Genomic DNA, 18,312 nt, shown 5'->3' with positions numbered 1-18,312 from the left:
GCTTTTTTTTTAAGCCATAAATAAAATTTTAAAATAATCTAATATAGAACAATTTTTTTTTATCAATTTACAACACATATATAAATCAAAATCCAACTACAAAACACACAGCTTTGATATCCAAACTTTTTTCTATAATAATTAATATATAAAATAAACCTTTTAAATTTATGTTTATAATTAACCTTTTCTAATTGTTTTTTTATAAAATAAACCTTTTATAAATGTTATGTTATAAATATATTTATTGTTTTCAAATAATCTTTTGCCCTCGGGGATAAATTATTTGTTTAGTTCATATTAAATATGGACCAACCAAAGTAATCAGTCGACCTCTATATATATCTTCCTTATCCATCCAACAAACACCAAATCACTCCTCACACCACAGAAAAAAAAAAAAAGAAAAAAGAAGACAAAATAGTTGAAGAAATGAAGTCAATAGTCTTCTTCCTCGTCTTGCTCCTTGCTGTTGAAACCTCAGGGCAGGTGATAGATGGTTGGGGAAATCTCACTATTGTTCATGGACATGGGAGAGGTGATGAGTTTTGGGATTCTCTTGCGGGCCAGTCATCGTTCTTTTCCCCGAGGACCTTCCAACATCAGGGGGTATGTAACACTCCCAAGAATGACGAGTGTATCAGACAATTTCTGAAACAGAACTCCAAGCCTTGTGCTTTCTACAACAGATGCAAACGTTATCCGTCGTCAAAAACGAAATGAAAAAGAATATAGTGATATATTCTCTATGTATCATCTGTTTGTGTCGTTCTAATTAAGCGTGAGACGAATTACCTATCATGTGTTGTTCTTTTTTTTCTTCTGTTAGCATACCAATTACCTGTTACCAATTACCAATTAAAAATTGTTACTTAATATAGATAGATTTGTGATAACTAACTGCGGTAAAAAAGTCTGTTGTAGCACATTTGTTAAATTCATCTCTTATTTAAACCAAGCGTTGATAGCTCAACTCGTAAATACTCATTGGTAAAGTTTAGAGATCGCCAGTTCAAGGGACGGCGCTTGGAAGGAAACCTTATAAAATGTTCTGGTTTTGGTATTAGAGGATGTACGGATCTAGATCCGGAACCTCTTAATAATTCAAATAATAATAATAATAATAATAATAATAATAATAATAATAATAATAATAATAATAAGAATAATGATGATAATTAACTGCGGTCCGCGCCAAATCTCACATATTGCTAGCAATAGTACGGATGATTTGCTGATCGGTCAATAAATCGTAGGTCACACATTGTTAAATTAGGATTCAATATGAGTTTCCAACTCAAAATTAATTGACAATGAATGCATTGGTCCTAACTCTTTATATATTACTTAAATTCCATCACATCTTCCAATATGTGATTTTTCTTTACACGCCCCCTTGAGATAATAGCTCTTCTAGCTATTATAATGCTCTTTACACGCCCCTTCGACAGAATCCATCATGCCCCCTCGAAATAATGCTCTTTTTTTAGCTATCTCAACAGAATTCGACCTTGTTCTAGACATTCAACTAATGGGGTGATCGGGCCTCTTTCTGGACTGAATTAATTAATGGGTCAGCATGTGTAAGCTCTGATACTATGTTAAATTCGAGTTTTATTGTGGGTTTCCAATTGGCAATGAATGGAGAGGACCTAACCTTTTATATATCACTTGATAATTTATCTAACTACTGATGTAGGATATATTACACTAACATCCCCTCAAGCTCAGCCATCACCATCTGTAATGTGGGCATATATGGGAACAACTTCTACGGGATGGCCCAACAATTTGGTGGTTTTGATACCATGATAAATTGACGAGAGTAAGAACAAACAATGTATTAAAGGAAGAATTATATTAGACTCTCATGATTGTAATTGTATAAGATACATTCTCTTATATAGAGAAGAGTTTTCTAAACTAAGATAAGGATAAACATAAACTATATATATATATATATTGTAGATATACAAAACTTCCTAAGCCAATATTAACATTTATATACAATAGCTTCTAGATTCTTTTAGAATAATATCTTCGCAATTCCCATTTTTGGGTTTGTCATCTCTACCATCGATCTCGGTTGATCTCTGGTTCTCAATCTCCCAATACGCGTCAGTGTCAGAGGCAGATAGTGACCAATAGTTAAGTAGAGGGTAATTAAGAAAATAATTGTTTCGATCAGTGTAATTTCAGAAATGCAAATTTTTACTTGTAGAAATACATGATTTACATCAATAGTCAGAACCGGTCCAATAAAGTCTGATGTCAAAAAGCAAAACAAAAAGTAGTACTCTAACTTCTTTTTTTTGGCATATAACAAAACGATAATGTGTTTTAAAGAAAAACATGTATTTGTTAACACGAATTGAAAAAAAGGAAAAAATATTTTCCACCAAAAAAGAAGGTAACATTGTTTTCTTAGCCACAAAAAAGTAGATGTTTTGCTTTTTTCTCATTAATAAAATAGAAAAAGTTGTTTTAAAAAGGTAATTAGTGGGATTCGAACAACAGAAAGTAGATACACCCCCTGTTTTAAAATCGGCCGATTTGGCCAATTACACGACGTGGAGTCGCTAGGCAGTGAGGAGCGCTGCGATTAAACCCAAATTGGAAGGAAATTCGGGAAGAAACAAAAAACACTCGATTTTGACTGATTTTTCACTAAAGTATGATGTTAAATGTGGGGATCTACTATTTCTATGTCATGTCCAACTGAAAATATTATAAGATAAGTATAAATTGAGTAAAAAAAAGTTTGGCAGCCATAGTCGATTAGGATTTTACAGCATCTGGTCGTGTGTGGAGAAGATGAATATCAAATTACCGTTATGCCCCTTATTAAGAAAAAAGGAAAAATAGACAAAATTATGATCTTGAACCCGTTACCTCGGCCACTTGTAAAGAGTTCTAAACCAATTGAGCTGTCTAATATTTTGATTATATAAATAATCTATATAACCATAGAAGCTATATATTGTATTATTAATTATAAATAATAATAAAAACCCTATAAGTAGTCCCCAATTAATCCATATCCGATTATACAATTAATCGCTAGGCTCTCCCTCACCGCCCGGCTAACGCCTAGTGATTTTTCAAACATGGGATGCACCTGTGTCATCTAACCACTACAATACTGCATAGAGATGTTAAAATTTGGTTAGAACCCATTGAGTTCTAGAACCATAAATCAATATAATAATTCACAAGAATAAAATAACTCTCTTTTATTAGCTTTAGAAAAATTTCTCAAAAACTAAAGCTTTTAGGTTCTTACAAAATAATCTTTTAGAGTTATGTCATTCCTCGACATCCCTTATATATATATATATATAAAATAACTTAAATAATTTTCTAATTCTAATAGGAAATATAACTTATTCATTTTAGTCCTATTTCCATATCTCTCTAGAACTACTATTTTGCTTATGGCTTAAGCTTGAACATTCTCCCCCTTAAGCTTAAACTTTAATAGCGTAACGTTTGCGACTCAACATTATCCCTTCACTATGTTGCACTACCTTAATTCCAAGATAATATGTCAGCTTCTCGAGATCACTCATATCAAACTTTGAAGCCATCTCCCTTTTGAACTCGTCGACAACATTCACGTTTGATCATGTCCTAAAGAGATCATCGACATACACAGCCAACACTAAGATCTCCTCTCTTACCTCCATTTGATAGACAGATGGCTCTTTTGAACATTTTCTGAACTGCAGCTCCACAAGAATAGCGTTTAATTGGTGATTCATGCTCTCGGTGCTTGTCTTAATCTATACAGCGCCTTGTTCAGCTTGTAAACTTTATTTCATTTCCTGCACTTCAAAGCCCTCTGGTTGTGTAACATAGATGGTTTCTTTTAACCCACCATGTAAGAAAGCTGTTTTAACATCCAGGTGATGCATCTCCCGTCTATTTGTTGCTGCTATATTGATAAGAAGCCGTATTGTTTTAATGCAAACCACCGGAGCAAAAATCTCATTGGAATCAACTCCATAACATTGTATGTATCCCTTAGCAATAAGTCGAGCTTTGTACTTGTTGTTACTTCCATCCGAGTTACGCTTGAGTCTGAAAACCCACTTTGGGCCAATTGGTTTCACTCCTACCGGTAGGTCCACGAGATCCCATGTTTGGTTTTTTCTATGGAGTAAATCTCATCTTCATAAGCGAGTGTCCAATCTCTAATCTCGTTTGCTTCCTGAAAACTCCTTGGTTCATTATTTAAACAAAATAACAACTTTTCTCCTTCTTCTTCCACCACTAACTCATAATCTTCAAGATACTTAGGCTTGACGATCTATCATTCGGATCTTCTCAGGACAGGTGGAGATGGAACATTCTACTCTTTATGTTCATCTTCATCTTCTTGTGCAACCACTGTATCACCATTACTGTTTTCTTTGTCATCATTCTGGTCCTCCATCTCATCAACAAGTTGCTCTGTTTCATGTGCATCCTCCTCCTCTTCTCCTTGTAGGCCATGATTTCAAAAATCACTAAAGGACAAACTAAAACTTCCATTAGTTTCTTGTTGCGGCTTGTTATATTTCCAATTCCAGCCTTTTGTTTTGTCGAAGACAACATCTCTACTAATCACTACCTTTCGTGTCTACGGGTCAAGAAGTTGATATGCTTTGGATCTCGGTTTTGTCCCTATATGTACAAGCATTCGTGATCTATCATCTTGTTTATTCAAATGAGGAGCAGCTACCTTTGCATAGCCAATACAACCAAAGATCTGAAGGAGATCAATCCTCGGTTTCCTTCCTCGAAACGCTTCATATGGGGTTTTATCTTTAAGAGATCTTGTTGTTATCCTATTCAGGAGATGCGTAGAATGCCACAATGCTTCTCCCCACAAGTGGTTTGGCACACGCATATGTTTCATTATACTTCTAGTCATTTCCATTAAGGTTCTGTTCCGCCGTTCTACCACACCATTCTGTTGAGGGGTGTCACGTGCGGTAAGGTGGATTTCCTTATACATTATGGCATGCGGGCTTAGGCTCGATGAGGAGCCAATATTATGGCATGCAGGCTAAGGCCTGATGAGGAGCCAATAAAAACTCAAATTTAAGACTTATGAGTAAAGGAAAGTCCAAAACGCGAGAGCAAATAATGCCTGGAACGTGAGTTTATCACCTGGAGGTAACTTTCGTAGATCGGTCAGAAGAGGTGCGGGCCGTGGAGACGGTTGTTGGGAGTCCTTTTCTTATGGTTGATCGAGATTCGAGGACGAATCTATACTGGTGGGGGGGCATTGTAACATATGCGAACTGTGGTTGGTTTAAGGTTGTGTGTCGATCGACACAAAAGGTGCATCGAGTTGTTTTGATGCGGGTTTGGTTTAAATAAGACCTAAACCGGGATATTTAATGGGGGAACTCAACCTAGGTCGTGAAAAGTAGCCTCGTTTGTTTTTCAGAGAAAGAATAAGAGAGAAAGTTTTCTTTAGCGTTCTTGTGAGTTTTTGGAGATTTGTAGCTGTTATTAAGAGATATGAAGCTAGGATCGTGTGGGAAGATTGCTAGGAGAGTGTATTCGTCAGTTTTAGAGTCAGAATCTTCATTTAGAAAGGTGAGTGCATGACCATGGCTGATCTAAGCTTGAGATTCTCTGATTTTCGTGTTTATGTGTTATGTGGTTGATTTCTTGGTTTGTTGAAGTGTTTTTCTTGGTACTTGAGGGCTTGTGAGAATCCTTTGTGTCTTTGGGTCGAGTTTGGAACGAAAATCTGGCGTGGAGCTTCGAGGAAGACGATGCTCGACATCTACGTCGATCGACGCAAGGCGTGTGTCGATCGATGCAAGTGCGAGGACGGCGTGAGAAACCTACGAGCATCGGTTAATGTCATGTGGAGGTGTCGACCGATGCAATTAGGGATTTTGTGAAATGTCGGGCATGTGTCGATCGACACAAGGAGTATGTCGGCCGACGCAAAGTGCCTGCATCAATCGACACAGGATGTGTGTCAGTCGATGCAATTGTAAGGTCGACACAGGGTGTGTGTTGGCCGATGCAACCTTTGTCTAGTGGCCATGTCTGCTCTTCCTGGTTTGTATGTTGATTATTGTGTGATGGTGGAGTTTCTCAATTGTTTGTGTGTATAGCCCAGTAGATGGGAGGATTACCTCACTGAGTGTTAATGACAATACTTATGCATCTCAATTTGTGTTTGTGGTGCAGGTAAAAAAAAAGTGTAATCGTGTAATCAAGTGGATGAAGAAGAGGATGATCTTGAGGCTTTGTTGTTTGTTGATGTACATATATTTTACCATGTTGAAGCTTACTTTATCCTCCTCTTTTGCACTGCTTATTAGCTAGTTATCATTTTTATGCAGTTTAGCCTATGTTTGTGCATTAGGATAGAATTTGCATAGCATTCACATATTTGTTTGCATAAACAGGTGATTTAGGTCCTTTGGAGCATGGAAGTGAGCTGTGAAAGAAGAGAAGATATCCAGTGGAGTGGATCAAGGTTAATATGGAGAAAAGACAAAGTTTCGAAGTCACTCGACCCCACCACTTGACCAGACACACGACCGAGCATGGAGATGACTCGACCAAGCACATGGTCGAGCATTTGGTGAGCCGACTTAGTCTTTTGTCTCCTAGCTAATTAGGGCTTTCCCCACTTACTATACAAACTCCTTGTACCTGCAGCCGCACAGGCAGTTAGAAATATCTTTAGGAGTCTTATTGAGTCACAAAAAAAACCTTGTTTTTTTCCTTTTTGGCTACTTTCACTTTATTGCATCATCCTTTACTTTTTCTTATCATTACCCAGATTTTCAGAGTTTTGTAACTTTCATAACTTTGGATCTGTTTAATATTTGCTTTTGCTTCTTTGTATTAAGTTGTAGATCTCATCATCGTCTACCTATTCACGTCTATTTCATCATTTTCTGGGTTTATGTTCTTCATCATCATGTGTAGATCTGAATAGTGAAGTAGGATCTTAGAGATGAAATAGGTTGGTTAAGAGATATGATTATCTAGACTGTTTAAATTTGTATGATTATAAATCCCTTCTGGGTTAGGAGAACTCTATGCTATATTTGTTATGAGAAGTTAAGGATAGCTCTCAGGTATCTTATCATTCAAAAGATATTTAGGATGCTAGAATAAACTAATACTGGAGATTACTGTGTCTAGCCTAAGAGATTAATTGTCTAGGGTGGTTTTTGACAAATAATGATCTGGATCTTTATGCCTGTTTAGTATAGTTTCACCAATGAGATTTAGGTTAGGATGTTACTAAACTTGATTGTTATTGTCATGAGAGTGGATTAGCAAGTTTATGAGATCATTGTCTAGGGTTAGCTTCTGTGAAGTTTGTTAGACAGTCTAGGTAATTGTACCTTGATACCAACCCAATGATCCCATCTCTAGGACCTGTTTTGCATATGGTTTGTATTGTTCATCTGTTTAATCGCTTTTGATCATTGTTGAGTTGTTTAAGTTGTTAAGAATAGCTTCAGTTCTTCGTTTAGCATCACTTGACCCTGTCACTCGACCACACTCTTACTAAGCTCGGTCGAGTGCTTGTTCGACCTCCATTATGTTTTGTTTAGTTCATGCTCTGCATCATTCTAGTTTAATTTCCCTGCATTTGCTTAGCACTTGAGTCTGTTTAGTATAGTTTCTATATTGTTAGTCTATATTCTTATTGCAATTAGTACTGTTTCAAGTTGATAGTTCATTGCATTTACATTTATGATCATTAGGTTGTTAGTAACAAAACTATATCTGATACTTGGCTTAACTTGAATGCAAGTTCACATTTTGATTGCTTACATTTCACACTCTTTATGGTTTGGCATTATTTATACTACAACTACATAAGGGTATTGAAACACCTTGCATCCCATCTGATCATCAATGGTTATGTCTGTTTGTTTGATTGCATCATTCATATGTTATCATAGAAATAGTTTCAATTGGCGCCGTTGCCATTAGGGTGTTGATTTGTTCCATTCAAGATTTACATAAGTTCAAGATTAAGTTATGTTACTTTTAGATCACTACAGGCTACTGTGTTTCTCTGCTTGTTTGTTTTGATTCTCAGGTACTGTCACTCTATTGTCTGCTTGACCAAGCACTCGGTCGTTTGCCCCATCGAGCACCTGATCGAGCAGTTGCATGCAAACTCGTTCTAAGGGAAACCAGAACCTCCAAAGATACATCGACTACATCAACCGTCTACAAAGGCGTCTTTTCTGCATGAACAGGAGGAACAACTACTCATGGATCCTCCTGCTGCTCAGAATCAGCAGCCTCACAAAATAGGAGCTGGGGATGCTCCTAACACTCATAATCAGACAGCAGGAATAGTCCCACCAGCTTTCCAAAACAATAACTTCGAAATCAAGAGCGGCATGATATCAATGATCCGAGGGAACAAATTTTATGAATTTGACAGACTCTACAGTCTCACCAAGATTAATGGACTTAGTGAAATTGGCTTCAAACTGAGGTTATTCCCTTTCTTATTGGGAGACAAGGCTCATCTTTGGGAGAAGAACCTTCCCACTGGTGTGATCACTACTTGGGATGATTGTAAAAAAGATTTTCTGGCCAAGTTCTTCTCAAATGCAAGAACAGCTTGCCTGCACAATGAGATCTCAGGATTTGCCCAGAAGAACAATGAGACCTTCTTTGAGGCTTGTGAGAGATTCAAGGTGATAAATAGGTTTTCACCAGGGTATCAATTATCTATGCAGTAGTAGTACAAAGGGTTATCAATCCAAATGGTTGTTTATGCTAGCAGGAAGGATGCAATCAGAACAATGCAAGTTAAGCCAAACAATAATGGGGTTTTAGCTAACAATCCTAAAATAATAGAAGAAAAGAATATAAACAAAGAACCACACGACCTAAGCACTAGATGCAAGCATTCGAGTACATGATCGGGTGGGGTGATCGAGTAAGCAAAGATGATATGAACAACTCGAGGGGTTACTCAAACCAGGTTATCGTGTACATGATCAGGTAAGAGATCGAGTAAGGATTTAAAATGAAAACAATTAAGATACGAAAACTTCTAAGGATGGGGTAATCGAATCCTAAGTGTTCCTGACCAGTACAGATGTCTTACATGCCTCAAGCAAATATTTCCTAGACAATGAATCTCTAAAATCTTGTTAAAACACTCTCGTGATAGAAACAATTAACCTTGATCACTCCCCTACCCAACTCTCGTTGGAGAAACATGACCAAGCAGGCATTAAGATCCGATTCATTATTGTTAGTAAACCCCTTACTCATCTAATCTCTTAGGCTAAGTGAGTAAACCTCTAGCATTGGTTGATTCAAGCATCTCATCTATACCTCTCGGTGGTAAAACGCCTTAGATCTAATCTCACCCTCTCGGTTTGTTGACAGCATTAAGAACACCAATCTAGAAGGAAATCTATTAAACACATACAATCAACTTAGACATCCTAACCGATCGAGAACACAAAATCATCTATCACATCCCTAGAAACTTTACTACACTACTCGGAAATCATAGCAAGAAACATAACAACAAATATGAATGAAAATTGCATTATATTAAACGATAAAGTAGAGGGATAAGAGTACAAGATAGAAATCTAAAGAAATGATAAAAAGTTATGAAAATAAAATCTAAAACAAAAGGGAAAAGTGTTTGAGTTGCTCAGTTCTCTCACAGATGCTCTCGCTCTCTGGTTTGAGGGTCTGCGGCGTGCTCGTTTGCGAGGAAGGAGAGGAGGGGTTTATATATGGAAACCCCTTTGACCTAGCATCCCAGACCTGCCCGATCGTCTACTCGATGGGGTACACGAGGATGAGTTCGGGTTACTCCTCAGGTAGATCTTCGGGTTGTTCTTCCGGCTCTTGGATCCTCCTCGATCGTGTTGGGGTTCAGACTTGTTCTTCCAGCTCGATGGCTCCTTCGGGTACATGCTCGGGTTTGTCCTTGTTTTCCCCCATTGGGGTTCAGACTTGTTCTTCCAGCTCGATGGCTCCTTCGGGTACATGCTCGGGCATCCCAGACCTGCCCGATCGTCTACTCGATGGGGTACACGAGGATGAGTTCGGGTTACTCCTCAGGTAGATCTTCGGGTTGTTCTTCCGGCTCTTGGATCCTCCTCGATCGTGTTGGGGTTCAGACTTGTTCTTCCAGCTCGATGGCTCCTTCGGGTACATGCTCGGGTTTGTCCTTGTTTTCCCCCATTTTAGGCTCTTAAGCACCTGTATTCATCCAAAACATGCAAATGCAAAAATGCAACACCCTAAATGGCCTAAAAGTGAATTCTTACAATTAATGACCTAAAAATGCTAAGTTAAGGGTATGAACAATGCAAAATATGGACAAAAAATGATGCTAAATTCATGTAAATTAGAGAGTTATCAGACCCCCAAACTTAAATCTTGCTAGTCCTCTAGCAAGGAAGTAGGAGGGTGCGGTTTGAAAACGGAGACTCATAACCTTTATATGCTAAGCAAAGGATTTAAGCTATAGTCCTTAAAGATAGTTTAATGGTGCTAAGATCAATCAACATACTTACAAATATTTTTCTATGCTTATTACCATGCATCGATCTAGTTAACCTCCAACTAAAAGTAAAGAACATCTCTTTCACATTCAATTAAGTGTTTGGCGAATTCTTGCAAATGGAAGGTGAATCAAGCTCAATCGGTTTCAAGGGCAAGGCTTTTTAGTAAGGTGGTTTCAAAACATATTCTTTGGGTGGCTTTCTCTCAAAAGAAGGAATGCTAGACAGTTGTGAAAACTATCTAAGATTGAGAACAGTTTGGGCATATAAAGCTTAACTCTTGATAATCTACCCTTTTCTCATTCACTTTCTTTTTTTATATCAAACCCCCTAGAATTACACTACCCACATCCTTGATTTTAACTCTTTTTTTTTTACTCCCTAAGGTTTAAACTTTAAACTTCTAGCTCTCTTCTCTTTTTTTTTTCTTTTCTTTCTTTGCTAAACTCCTAATATGTATATATATATTTTTTTTTTCTTTCTAGGAGACTATAGCAAGATCTTTTCTCTTTTTTTTTACTTAGAGACTTAGAGCTAATTGATTCTAACCTTAGGGACTTCTTTTTTTTTATTCCTCAACCCAACCCCAAATAAACATACTAACCACCTATCTTTCAAAATCGAATCTATTAGCTAGTTCAAATTCTAACTTAGCTAAATCAAGAGGCAGTTCTTTGTCATTCTCAATACTCTCAAGGTTTCACAACCTATAGCACAATGAAAAAGGCCTCACTCAACAATTCACAACAAGGTTTGAAAGAAAGGTTTGGGTTCATGGGTAGGAAAAATGAATCGGGTTAAACGAAAAAGATTGGTAAAAATGGAGTGCTAACCCGAATTTAGAGTTACTATGAGCAAGTATTCAATTTCCATAAGCAAGACAATTAAAGTTCAAATTAAATCCAATAATATAGAGATGTTCCAATGTTCAAACAAGTGGAGGAAGCATTCAAAAGACACAAGGTTCTAAGCAAAGATTTTTCATTTTTTTCCAAAGATTGATCTAGCAACAATGAACTGTGATTAAGGGCTATAGCTTCAATCCTAAAGTTTGATTTTAAACAAGGTAGTTTTAATCATTGTCCCCTAAGATGCATATGCAACAATCCTATATGAAACAAACTAGACTCAATCCTAATATGTAAATGCAACTACATGAACACACTTTTTTTTTTTAATTTTTCAATTTTTTTTTGGGTTTCTCAGTGCACATAGATGCAGACTCAAATGAATAAAACTAGCATGCAAAAATTTGAAATAAGAAAATTAAGAAAATAAAACACAATGTTAAAAATACTCTAGGACCCTCCCCCAAACTTTAATTACACAGAGACTGTGTAAATAAAAATAGGAGAAAGAATCCAAAAATCACACAAAATGAATTAAACTAAATGCAATGTTATTTACAAAGATCGGATGAAAGTGTTACCTCATGGGTTGGTGAAGAAGGAGGTTGCAGCAGCCTCCATACTCGCCAACGTGTAGCCAGGGTTGTCTCCGGCTTCAGCAGGTGCCGGTGTTTGCTCGTCAGAGAGCTCGGTGATATGCACGGATGACTTACTCGGACCAGCATCCGAGGGGTTGATGGAGGGGGGTATCGGGTAGGGCATTGGGTAGTACGATGGGTATGGAGGAAGAGGTCCAGAATGATCACCCGTATAGCCACTCGTAGGATGCATCGTAACGGCATTGTGTATGGCATCTGGTAAGGCGGAGGGAAGATTCCTGAGTAATCACCCGATTGTGTGCTCGATGGATGCATCGGATAGGGCATCATGTACCCCATCAGGTTAGGCGTCGGATAGGCGTCTGAATGGCTTCTCCGTGATACTTCAGGTCTTGTGATGTTCTCCTCAGCTTGGGGTTTGTATGATGATGCTCTTTAAGGTTCTGGAGGTGGCAGTCCTCGAGTTCCTCCTAGCGGTCCGCTTCTCCCCATCCAAGTTGGTGCGTGTGCCGAGGTAGGAGCTGAGGTACAGCTTGCCTTGTCTTGCACTCCTTGATCTGACCTCCCATAGTCTTCACCGAACCGGTAAGATCTTTTACCTTCTTCACCAAAAACTTGTTCATCCTTTTCAGCCATCCGATCCTCTTGTGGGCTTCCCTTACTCCAACCAGTTGCTTTTGAGAGCACACATACTCCTCAAAGTCGGAATCTTCCGAGCTATCTCCCTATCTTTGCCCGGTTGCCTCTCTCTTCTCAGCTTTGGACTCCTCCTCCGGGTTGTACAGCTCCTCCGAAGGTGGTGCAAAGTCGATGTTGTCTCCCAGCCGAACCTTGGTGCAATTACATTGGGTAGGATCATTTGGGCGGCTCCGGCGGTTGGATGGACGAACTTGAATAGCGTCATGTCATTAGGCTTCTCATAGGCCAAAAATCTCGCCAGCACGAGGTAGTCGACGTCCAGCCATCTCGGATCGTGTACCACTCCCTTCAAGGGTACATCGCACGCCACCAAAATCGGTGTGACCAGTCCTCCAATGGAGATCTCTCCGCCTTCTTCTCTTCTCTTAATGGCCCATGACTTGAGGTAGAGGAACTGATCGAGCAGCACAAACACCATACTAGTATCCGCAACATCTCCAACTAGTGGTGTACCATCCCTAGCATTATCAAAAACTCCACACAATGCAATGTCTAACATTGTCTCACGGTGAGCAAACTCGGTGGTCTACTCGATCGGTTGCTCGAGCACCTGATCGGGTGACGGATCGGGTTGAGCATCGGGTGGGTGAAGCAAACATCCAGCCAGCGGTTGGGAATGCGTAACGTGATAAACAGGTTTTCACCAGGGTATCAATTCCCTATGCAATTGTAGTACAAAGGGTTATCAATCCAAATGGTTATTTATGCTAGCAGGAAGGATGCAATCAGAACAATGCAAGTCAAGCCAAGCAATAATAGGGTTTTATCTAACAATCCTAAAATAATAGAAGAAAAAAATATAAACAAAGAACCACACGACCTAAGCACTCGATGCAAGCATTCGAGTACATGATCGGGTGGGGTGATTGAGTAAGCAAAGATGATATGAACAACTCGAGGGGTTACTCGATGCAGGTTATCGTATACCTGATCGGGTAAGAGATCGAGTAAGGAATGAAAATGAAAACAATTAAGATACAGAAGCTTCTAAGGATGGGGTAATCGAATCCTAAGTGTTCCTGACCAGTACAGATGTCTTACATGCCTCAAGCAAATATTTCCTAGACAATGAATCTCTAAAATCTTGTTAAAACACTCTTGTGATAGAAACAATCAACCTTGATCACTACCCTACCCAACTCTCGTTGGAGAAACATGACCAAGCAGGCATTAAGATCCGATTCATTATCGTCAGTAAACCCCTTACTCATCTAATCTCTTAGGCTAAGTGAGTAAACCTCTAGCATTGGTTGATTCAAGCATCTCATCTACATCTCTCGGTCGTAAAACGCCTTAGATCTAATCTCACCCTCTCGGTTTGTTGACAGAATTAAGAACACTAATCTAGAAGGAAATCTATTAAACACATACAATCAACTTAGACATCCTAACCGATCGAGAACACAAAATCATCTATCCCATCCCTAGAAACTTTACTACACTACTCGGAAATCATAGCAAGAAACAGAACAATAACTATGAATGAAAATTGCATTATACTAAACGATAAAGTAGAGGGATAAGAGTACAAGATATAAATCTAAAGAAATGATAAAAAGTTATGAAAATAAAATCTAAAACAAAAGGGAAAAGTGTTTGAGTCGCTCAGTTCTCTCACAGAAGCTCTCGCTCTCTGGTTTGAGGGTCTGCGGCATGCTCGTTTGCGAGGAAGGAGAGGAGGGGTTTATATATGGAAACACCTTTGACCTAGCTTCCCAGACCTTCCCGATGGTCTACTCGATGGGGTACACGAGAATGAGGTCGGGTTACTCCTCGGTTAGATCTTCAGGTTGTTCTTCCGGCTCTTGGATCCTCCTCGATCATGTTGGGGTTCGGACTTGTTCTTCCAGCTCGATGGCTCCTTCGGGTACATGCTCGGGTTTGTCCTTGTTTTCCCCCATTTTAGGCTCTTAAGCACCTATTTTCATCCAAAACATGCAAATGCAAAAATGCAACACCCTAAATGGCCTAAAAGTGAATTCCTACAATTAATGACCTAAAAATGCTAAGTTAAGGGTATGAACAATGCAAAATATGGACAAAAAAGGATGCTAAAAACATGTAAATTAGAGAGTTATCACAAGGGCTATTAGAGCCAATGTCCCTATCATGGTTTCAGCAATGAATCATTGCTTAGCACTCTCTACAGAGGAGTTCTCTCCAAGATTAGAATGCTACTTAATACAACTTCTAATGGGAACTTTCTGAATAAGAATGTAAAAGAGGGTTGGGAACTTGTTGAGAATTTTGCTCAATCTGATGGGAACTATAATGAAGATTATGATCGAACAGTGAGAGTTGATTCTGGGAATGAGGAGAAGTACAAAAAGGATCTTAAGGTTATCAATGATAAGCTGGATAGGATACTACTAAGCCAGTAGAAAAATCCTCCATTTTTCTTGGAGAAGAGGATGTTGTTCCAGTTCAAGATGGGGAGAGTGATCATTCTGTAGAGATATGTTATGTCCAGAATCAAGGTGAATTCAAGGGCTACAACCAGTGGAAGCCAAACAACAACCTCTCTTATAGGAGCAACAATGTAGCTAATCCACAAGATCAGATCTATCCTCCACAGCCACAACAGCAGCACAACACATTTGTTCCCAAGCAGCAGCCCCAACATGGTTTTCAAGCTCCCATGTGTCCCCCCTCCAGGATTTCAGACTCATCAAGCTCAAGAACCAGACATGAGGACTTTAATGCAGCTTACTGCTTGGACAAGTTAATGGTCAAATGGAGACAGCTAAGAGGTTTGCAGAAGTAAACCAGAGGTTGGATTCCTCATACAATGATCTCAATATCAAGTTTGAGACTCTGAGTTCTAAGGTCAAGTATATGGAGAGCAATACTGCTTCTAATTCTGCTCCTCAGCCTAGTCAACTTCCAGGCAAGGCTATTTTGTAACCTACAGAGTTTGCCAATGCCATCACTCTTCGCAGTAGACGTGTATTACCTGACAGAGAGGGCGTTTTACCAATCACTGAGGCCAGTGAAGATCAAAATGGGGAGGGTTTTCATCAAGAAGAAATTCAGAATGAGCAAAGGATTGAACTTGACGAGCCACTCGATCGAGCACATGATTGAGTGTCTGAACGAGCAGCTAATCGAGTACCTCCTCAGGAGAAGAACAAACCAGCTGCTACAAAAGAGAAAAAAAGTCCGGTTCATTCCTCCTCCTTACAAACCTCCACTGCCTTTCCCAGGAAGATTTAAGAAGCAAATGGTTGAGAAGTACAAGGCATCGCTTGATAAGCAGGTTCGTGAGATTGAGCTTTGAATGCCTTTAATAGACGCTTTTGCTCTAATTCCTCCCTACTAGAAATTCATGAAGTAGGCGCCACCACAACTTTACAAGGCGTCACCGGAAGAGCCAAAACTGATTGTGCAAACCCTTCCTCATCATCTGGAAGAACTAAAAATCAGTCTTGAAGGCTACGAAAGATACCACAGATTTATGCATAGTTTTCTCCAAAACTCCAAATTCGAACCAATTTCTACAGGTTTTAAATCACGAGAAATACCTAATCTTGGATCCAAATAAATCAACCAAATCGACGCAAAACCTTACGAGATCGAACAACCACCAAACAAATCCAGATATAGAAACACGGACCAGATGACTACAAGGATTGGACAAAAAAAAAAGAGGACGAAAGATTTACCAGTTCCTTGACCCTTGACCTGACAAACTTCGCCGAACCAAAACTCGAATACGAGAGAGAGGCTTCTGATTTCTCTAAGATTTTTTCTTTTGATTGTTTCTCCTCTCAAATCAAACACTCGATCAGTGTTCTTGGTTTCGATATCGGAGATAATTAGAGAGAAAGAGAAGGAAGAGAAATCAAAAAGTGCAAAGAATTTTTTTCCCTTCTTTAACCAATACTGTATTTAATCAAACAAAGACATGTGTTCTAAGACCATCTCCAATGATTTTCTCTATTTTTTTCTCTATAATACAGGAACTCTATAATAGAGGTGAGTTTTACTCCAATGGTCTTCTATAAAATAGATATTGCTATTTTTTCTCTATTTATAGAGGAACCTTTGTAAACAAAAAATAGGGTTCCTCTATAAATAGAGGAAAAAATAGCAATCTCTATTTTAGATGTGAAAATAGAAGACCATTGGAGTAAAACCCACTTCTATTATAGAGTTCCTATATTATAGAGGCAAAAATAGAGGACCATTAGAGATGCCCTAAGGGCATGTGCAGGGGTGGATTCTCAAAAGAGTTCTCAAAAAAAAAAAAAAAATATATATATATATATATATATATATAGGAGTGAGAACTGAGAATCAATTCTCAAATGAGAATTTTTGAGAACCCATGAGAGACTACATGTACATATGGCAACATATAATTGGTTTCTTTTTAATTTTAAATAAATAACTAAACTAAACAATTGATATAAAATAATATATTTGATAGACTGTGGGAGTCTCTTCCCACTGCAAATGCTCTAACATAATTCATTCCCGCCCCCGTTGAAGACGATACAAGTTGCACACTCAATAATTAAGGGAAAAGGGCCATTTCATACCCGTACATACCTCAAAAGTGCGAATTGCTGCCTGTACAAACAAAGAGTGCCAATTTAGACATGTACCCTAATACATTTCTAATTTCATACCTGTACTCACAAAATCGAGCCAATTACAAAGTCCACGTTAACGGATTTAAGTCAACCGTTAGAGATGCTGACTCAGAATCCACGTATATGCAAAACGATGCCGTTTTGATACGTTTTCCTTGCAAAAAAATTTGTGGACATTCCACACTCGGGGAGATTCGAACCCTCAATCTTGAACATTACTAGCATTGGACTTAACCAATTGATCGCACAACAACACTCGGTAAAATCATACAATTATATTCTTATAAACCTAAGGTAGCATCTAAATCGAAGAAAAATGTGGGATATCCACACTCTCGTCGGTCGAACCCGCGTCCTCAGATTTTAATAGCAAAGACGTAACCAATTGATCCAACAACATCACTCGGTTATATCACACAATGTTATCGTTATAAAACGAAAAGAAATCTAAGTCACAATTAAAAAACCAAAATCAATTTTAGTGTAACCAAATAATTTGATTTTATTTTCTCAAAAGTTTTTAATATGAACAGATGTATTAAAGTAGATGTAATCTAAAAATTTTATATTAAAAATACAAATTAATTAATCTAAATTTTTTTAGATTAATTATTTTTTTAGATTAATTTTTAATGAATTAAAGAAAAAAATGAATTAATTTTTTTATATTAATTAATCTAAAAATTTTAGATTAAAAATGAATTAATTTTTAATTAATTAAAATTACATTTAATTAATTAATTTTTAATTAATTAAAATTTAGATCTAAAAATATGTCCTATTGAGAACATCTGAGGACGTTTACATTAAAAAATATATCCTATTTTTTTCTTTAATTCATTAAAAATTAATCTAAAAAAATAATTAATCTAAAAAAATTTAGATTAATTAATTTAGATTGATTAATTTATATTTTTAATCTAAATTGGCACTCTTTGTTTGTACAGGCAGTAATTCGCACTTTTAAGATGTGTACGGATATGAAATGGCCCTTTTCCCCGATAATTAACATCGGGTACGAATTTTCATCGAAACC

The 18,312-nt window shown here is 37.8% G+C and overlaps 1 pseudogene; it reads right to left on the bottom strand.

The window, feature by feature from the left end:
* Nucleotides 1-8,618: 8,618 nt before the first annotated feature.
* On the bottom strand, nucleotides 8,619-8,719 carry LOC147933441 (small nucleolar RNA R71; annotated as a pseudogene).
* Nucleotides 8,720-18,312: the final 9,593 nt, after the last annotated feature.

Source organism: Camelina sativa, chromosome 12 (genome assembly GCF_030686135.1).
Source record: "Camelina sativa cultivar CO46 ecotype springtype chromosome 12, ASM3068613v1".
Classification (NCBI taxonomy): Eukaryota; Viridiplantae; Streptophyta; class Magnoliopsida; order Brassicales; family Brassicaceae; genus Camelina; species Camelina sativa.
This window is presented reverse-complemented; position numbering and strand designations above follow the sequence as displayed.